The 6,054-nt window shown below is 29.5% G+C and overlaps 1 pseudogene; it reads right to left on the reverse strand.

Annotated features, from left to right (window-relative positions):
* Positions 1–3,046: 3,046 nt before the first annotated feature.
* Positions 3,047–5,849, reverse strand: LOC123230054 (annotated as a pseudogene).
* Positions 5,850–6,054: the final 205 nt, after the last annotated feature.

Raw genomic sequence — 6,054 nt, forward strand, 5'->3', positions numbered from 1 at the left:
AAGTGGGTCAAATTGATAAACTCATTATTTTACTTTTCACATAAGTGAAAGCGTGAGTGAGTCAAATTAATGAACTCATATTTCCATTTTTCACATATGTAAAGGTGTGAATGTATCAGAACCAATGAATACTGACAGGAATAATCGGCTCCGATATTATGATAAAATATAAATAAATTGAATTTATGATATATTTAACTATATGAATGATACATTAATTTAAACCTAACATGGATTCTATATAAAAAAATATAAATCAATATAATCAATATACAATAATATAAAAAGGAATAACATATATTTAGAATATCTCCTAACCAAAGAAATAATATATTTATAATATCTCCTAATATAAAATTTCAGATTTAACATTCAAGAATCTAGTTAATCAAATAATAATGAATCTTATTAATGAAATTTATGTATTTACTAAAAGTTTTTTAGATTTTAGATTTTAAGTCGTAAAATTTACTTTTTTTATTCACTTAAAATTACTGAAAATAGATGACAACTTAAAAAAAAAATCATAACTCTAATTCCAATTAAATTTAAATTTTGAGTGGTAAAATAGACATGGATAATTTATGCTTTTAAGTGGAGCAATATTATATATACGCACTTTTAAATATGTCAAAAATATATATACATAATTTTATTCTTTTAAGTGTTTCTTGTTTAATCATAATCAAATTCAAAGATATTCCTTTTGTCTTGCTAATATATTAAAGTTAGTTTTTAGTTTTAATAGTAAAAAAATGTTGAACAATATTATTTTTGAGGTGAAAGAAAAAGTAAGCAATCATATTACCCAATTATAAATTGTCACCCTAAGAGTGTACAATTTGTTAATATATATAATTTTATTTAAAAGTATTTTTATTATTTTGTGCAAATATTATAATTGGTTTGTAATTAACTATTGTTTTGGCCCTATGAATCACAATATTACAATAGCACCGATGTTGGATAAATTATGCATAATTTAATGGTGGTGTAACTATCATTTTATAAAATCTAACAAGAGCAAATAGATATTTTCCTATATCTTGTTTCAAAAATTATCATATTCACCTCACATATCGTGACAATATATTATAGCTCCAATAATTTTTTAGTATAATATTTATACTCATAATTTATTGTATTATAGCTTCAGTACAATTCTTTAGGGTGCAACTAATATTTTTTCAATTATCAAGGGGCAACAAAAAATTTCAAAAACTTTAAAAACACTTTTGAAGTTTTTTCGAATATCTAAGACCTCTTGAAAATATTTTTTGACACCCATAACATTTTCAAAAGTTTGTTTGCTCAACAAATATATAATTATATGTCTTTGATATCATTATTTATACTTATACTAATACATTTTTTTTAATTATTTCAAATAGAAATTAAAATTATAATGGTACAAGAAATTATTTAATAAAATTTTAGTGTAAAAATTTATTAAGTTTGAGGGTTTTCTTTTTCTTTTTAACAATTTAAAAAAAGAAATTTAATATTTGTTTTTAATAAATTTAACATATGGGTAAAAGAATAACTTTTTTAGACTTAAAAGATAAAAAATACTATTTTGTCAAACCTTGTATGAAAAATAGTCCTTTCGCCTATTTATTATTTAAAAATAAAAATAAAACTTTCTCTTCGTCTATTTTAATTGTTTCATCTTAAATTTTTTTAACATTTTATATTATATATTTCACATCTGTTTCAAACTCTTACCGTTCAACCTTATCAATATCCAACACGCGCCCAAACTCAGCTTCCCCCTACCCAACCTCAACACCGACATGGCCCCTGATTTATTACACGTGGCATTCAACCCTTTTGTTTTTAGTCTCATTTTCTCCCGTACAATCAAATCAAGATCTTCTTTCTTCGCCCTTTTCTTCGTTTCACACAGCCTGGCTAGGCTCAAATATTCAATAGTTTTATGGTCAAATATTCAATAGTTTTATACAGCTCAACATGCAAGTTTGGCCATTCTTGTGGCCTTGACATGTCCGCCAACACATTTTACGCAAAGAAACACAAAATATATATTTTTAAATACATGTTTTTCTTTTTTATATTATTATATATTGATAGGTAAAAATAAATATATCATTTATATAGTTGAATATATCCCAAATATAATTTATTTACATTTTATTATAACATCAAAGTCAAACATTTCTGTCCACTCATGTCTTTATCTTTACAAAAAAAATAAGTTTTTAATTTAACATACTTACACCATTACCTTTATTAAAAGATGAGTTTTAGTTTGACACGTTCACATTATCATATCCGTATCATCATTTTGTCAATGACACCATCACCTCTTGATTTGCATTATAAACTAAATTAAACAAATTCTTTGTCTACTTGAGTTTAAGGGGTATTAGAAGATATTATAATATATTTTAAATATATATTTTTCTATGTTAAAATATATTTTAAAGATATAATTTTTAGGTTGTCAGATATTTTAAATATATATTTTATTTTTTTATATTGTTATATATTAATTATATTAATTTATATTCCTTTATATAATATCTATGATAGATACAAATTTATATATAATTCAGAAGGTTGACTATATCATAAATATAATTTATTTACATTTTATCATCCAGACATTCATAAGAACTAACAAAACCCGGCTCTTCTTACCTAAACTAGTTGATCTTTAAAACCCAAAACAGGTAACAAACGACTTTTGAAAACTTAATCTTCCGTTTGTAAAGGAGCCTTCTGCTCAACACCTCTGCAACATTTAGTTAACGGACGTAACAGACTTTTGAAAAACTTAATACTTGAAACGTTCTTAGTCTTTATTTCACCCCAAAAAAAAAAAAAAATGTGAATTGATCTGCATAATACGTCCAAATGAAAATTGTTGATATTTTGACCTTCCCCTTGCCACAGTTAGCACTAAGGAGTCATTTTAGGTGAATTAAAGTTAAGAAAATCACGTATATTACCGCAATTTAAGAGAGGAAAATAATTCATTTACGAAATACAAATTATTTATTACAAAATAGGATTATATAAGATCTGTCGATAATTATATTCCACTTTATTGAAGCTAAAATTGTTCCCAAAAGACATTAATTCTTGAATTCTTTTGGTACATTGCAAGTCCAATGACTTTATAGACTACTTAAACACAAGCAAATTTATTATAAAAATATGAATAACTAAGAACAAGGCGGCATGTAAGTAGGAGGTGGTAGCATCGACATTTCTGTAGTAGAGCCGTTCCTTACAATAAGAACTGTATCCATTCCCCAGGTTGCATGCCTTTCCAAATGACAATGCATAAACCAGACTCCTGTTGTAAATTAAAATTCATCAACAACAAATGACAAAGAGAGAAGTATTGTCAGCTAAAGTTTATAAGGAAACATGAGAAAAACTTATAGGGATAGTCTCAACTTTTTTATTAAACAACTTGAATTAAGGGCAAAGATATTAATTACCAGGATTATTAGCAAGAAATCGAATTGTAGTCCATCCATTCTTAGGAACATTAAAGGTGTTAACTTCGGGTGGATCAACCAAATTATAAGTGAGTGGATGAGTCACATTGTCGAAATTCCCTGAGCCTGTGCCGACGAGATAGAAGCTGAAACCATGTAAATGCAATGGATGACTTGAAGCAGCGCTGAGATTAGTCCCTTGGTACACAATTTCAACAGCTTCACCATAATCAATCATCCTAGCCTTTGTCCCCTGGGCTGTGTAAGCTGATACGTTCGACACATCTCCTGTGAAGTTGAAAAAAAAGGGTGGCACACTTGGGAAATCTCTGTCGAAAACATTATTCAAACTCCTACAAGAAAAATTATGCTTTTACAATATCGCAAAATTGACTAACATAATGTAAATAATTTAAAGCTCTTACCCGTAGTATGCTTGCAGTATATCAATTTGAGGAGTATCGAAACTAACATTATTTAAGCTGGCAGCTGTCCTATCACCGGAATCGGTATCACACGAGCTGTTGGGACATAATAATCGGTTTAAAGAAACCGTTATAAAGATTTGTGTGGTGATATTTTTTGGAACATCGATGGGATATTCATTATTTGCTAGGCTTTTTATGCTTCCAGTGAAGTTTTGTGCAGCATCTATGTCATTGTAAGCAGGAAGAGTTGGGAAGAAAGGGGATGAAGGGGCGGAATAATTGCCTTCATATTGAACAATTGCGGTGGCGGTGGAGTTGGGAAATGTGACAACACTATCATGGTAAGGAGAAGAAGCCATGTAGTAGTGGCTGAGATTTTGGTTTGCTGTGAACAAAATGTCCATTGTTTGTCCAGGAGTGATCATTATATAAGTGGTGTTTATTGGTTTTATGTATGCTGCATCTCGCGCAACAACTGTGAGACTGTGGTTGGCGATTCCGAAAAATTGTTCCTCATTCATCACAGCGTTCACAATACGAAAAAGATAAGTTTCATTGTATTCAACTGAGAGGCGATAGGTTGTCTCTGCAATTTAAAATTATCGTTATCAGGAAAGATTATATGTAAAGTGAAAATTGAAAAAAAAAAAAAAAGACAAATTTTTAAGTGAAATTTTTAGTTTCACTTCCAAAGTTAGATATCTATGTTGCCCTTCAAACTAATTTTTTCCCACACAAACCTCCTCTCTCCGTTAATTTTAATCAATTAAATATTAATATTCAGTAATAAATTATTAATTTTCCTTTAAGGTTTCATTAAAATAATTTTGGGAATTCGTATAAACTCTTGTTTAATAGAGTTCCACAACCACCTATGTACTTTTAAGGTATTAAAAATTAAATTTTTAATTTCACATTTTAGATTTTAATTTAAGATCATATATATAGCCTTTATACCGTTGGAGCAATCATATAAGTCTCCCGGCTCGCCATTGATGGTGAATCCATCTTCGATACTTGGATTGGCTCCAGTTGCGATTGAATTAGATATAATCGCCATCACGTCTCCCTTGAACCAGGATGCTGCCAATACATTAATATTCAAAGTAAAAAATCCTACATAATATGTAGCAGTTGGCAAATTATTACTAAACAATAGCACTCCGTCAAATTAATTATAATTAGACGTAAAATTTGAATACCAAGTATGATTGTCTGTTCTTTATAAGGCGTAGGAAATGGATAAGTAGTTCCAGCAGCTGGTAAAATAACAATGGCACCATGGACGGTGGCACGAGTCCAGTCACTATGAGCATGCCACCAAAGAGTTCCTTCTTCGTTAGACAATATCACCTCATAGGTGAAGTTGGTTCCTGAAGCAATTGGGCATTGTGTTATGTTCTCAGGTCCATCTGACCATGGATTCCTTGGCTGCTTCACTCCATGCCTGCATAAATTGAAAGGAAATTGTTTAGCTAATTTCTCAGAAACAATTGATTCATCATCTTAAAGGGAGGTAGCTATAACCAGTGAATGGTGACACCATATGTTCCTTGATTGATGACATTAACGAAGATAGTATCCCTTTACGAGCCTGAATCGTTGGCCCTGGAAAGCTTCCATTTACAGTCAGCATGCTTTTTGTGCTACACATCTTTGTAAAATTCGCTTCTTTTAGCTACAAAAACATGCGCAGAAATAATAAGAAAGATGAAACATCTGTAATTGTTATATATCTTAGGTAAACAAGAAAGATAAAATAACTTTGGTTGCTAAAATAGAACACTTACAACAAAATCATAGTAATGGACTTCGGTTGCTATGCAGAGAAGCAGCCCATCTAGAAATAAGAATCCTAAGATGAAGCCTATCTCCTTTTTACCCATTTTTGTCTGTCTATTTGTGTTCTCAGGTCGCCTTAATTCTTTCTCTTGTGATCTTTTGCTACATCTCTCAGCTATTTATACTACGAGTAAAGTGAATTTCGGGGAGTAAAAAAACAATTTGGAAACCTTTCATAGGTTTAAGGTCATCAAACCTATGAAAGTGAGTCCTTCTAAATTTTATCTGAAAATTAAAATGTTATTCTGCCCTAAAAGTAAATGCAATGGCAATTAATACAATTTTTAAATTTTATTTTTCCAATGTATTTTAGT

This window comes from Mangifera indica, chromosome 11, assembly GCF_011075055.1.
Source record: "Mangifera indica cultivar Alphonso chromosome 11, CATAS_Mindica_2.1, whole genome shotgun sequence".
NCBI classification, from domain to species: Eukaryota; Viridiplantae; Streptophyta; class Magnoliopsida; order Sapindales; family Anacardiaceae; genus Mangifera; species Mangifera indica.